This window comes from Seriola lalandi, unplaced genomic scaffold (assembly GCF_002814215.2).
Source record: "Seriola lalandi dorsalis isolate HSWRI2012SDOR001 ecotype SW California unplaced genomic scaffold, Sedor1 jcf7180001955432, whole genome shotgun sequence".
Lineage (NCBI taxonomy): Eukaryota > Metazoa > Chordata > Actinopteri > Carangiformes > Carangidae > Seriola > Seriola lalandi.
Genome location: NW_019426101.1, coordinates 1 through 1,234, shown reverse-complemented (window position 1 = coordinate 1,234; position 1,234 = coordinate 1). Strand labels below are relative to the sequence as shown.

The window sequence follows — 1,234 nt, the reverse complement described above, 5'->3', positions numbered from 1 at the left end:
TGAAATAACTAAAATATCTAATAATTGTGCTGCTTCAAAGAAATCCTGACTCTCATTTGATTCGTTCCAGTGATGCTGCCTGGCTCCGGCCCCAGAGAGATGTGGCTGGACTGTCCTGAAGGAGCTCTGGATCTGCAGCTGACTGCATCCACCTCAGCAGGAGAAGGGCCGTGGGGGATCAAGATCTCCTCTCAGCCTGCAGCTCCTGCAGGTCAGTCTCCTATCGTCCCTTTGAAAACACAAACACCAACTTAGTAAGCCCGTGTCTTCAGTGCAACCCTTTCAGCTAAAGGAAGCTCTAAATGAGAAGAAAAGACAACTTTGCTTTCTTACCGTTACGACAACTAGTGTACTCAACTGTTTTGTGCTTCCCTCCTCATCTCTTCTAGTTGGCCTGGTGATTGTGATTGTTTTCATCTTTGCCCTCTTCATAGCGATCATAGCCAACCTGCTGTGCTGGAGTTGTGTGAGGAAAAGGTATTAGTATTAAACAATATTGTTTTAATAAATGTTTTATGTTAATAATTGTTTCATGGAAAATAACAGTCATCACACAACAGACATCATCTAATAATAGTGAAAGTATTCTGGTAGGATAACCATAACTGTCTATTTTTCTCAGGCTCCTGCAAACAGTTTCCAATGTGCACTGGTTTTGTTTTACTAGTAATCAAGATTGATACAGTTGTGGCTGATTTCATGAAATAGCCCACCACACCGCAACATGAGCATATGAAGCAAGAACCCACACAATTAACATGAACAGAAACCTTAACCATGTGGCAAAAACTGTGCAGAATGTGGTTGTGTTAGCTGTGGAGATGATGTGATTCATTCATTATAACATTATCTCACTTGCAGAATAAGACTGTGTTGTTTTTTTTCTGTAAATGTACCTTTACTACACCTGATACTAAACCACCATGATCAAGCTTGAATACTGAAAACCTAACTGTCTTTCCATCTCAGGATTAAACAAAGATGTATATCCTGGGGACCTGCCTGGCTTGTTGAAAACCTACCAAAACCTGGAAACAGTAATGCCATCAGACTGCTGAAGGTAATCATAGTGGAGCTAAAGAGGCCAACTGTGGGGCGTCGTGTGGCGTAGTGGTCTAAGCAGGCGCCCCATGTGTAGAGGCTACAGTCCTCGCTGCAGTTGGCCCCGGTTCGAGTCCCGCATCGGACGGCCTTTACTGCATGTCATTCCCCCTCTCTCTGCCTCCCCATTTCC

General features: G+C 43.6%; 1 long non-coding RNA gene across 1 annotated transcript; it reads left to right on the top strand.

The window, feature by feature from the left end:
- Nucleotides 1-54: 54 nt before the first annotated feature.
- Nucleotides 55-1,084, top strand: LOC147820451 (uncharacterized). Its single transcript, XR_015436923.1, has 3 exons — nucleotides 55-211; nucleotides 390-477; nucleotides 970-1,084. It is a non-coding gene; the product is annotated as an uncharacterized LOC147820451 (long non-coding RNA).
- Nucleotides 1,085-1,234: the final 150 nt, after the last annotated feature.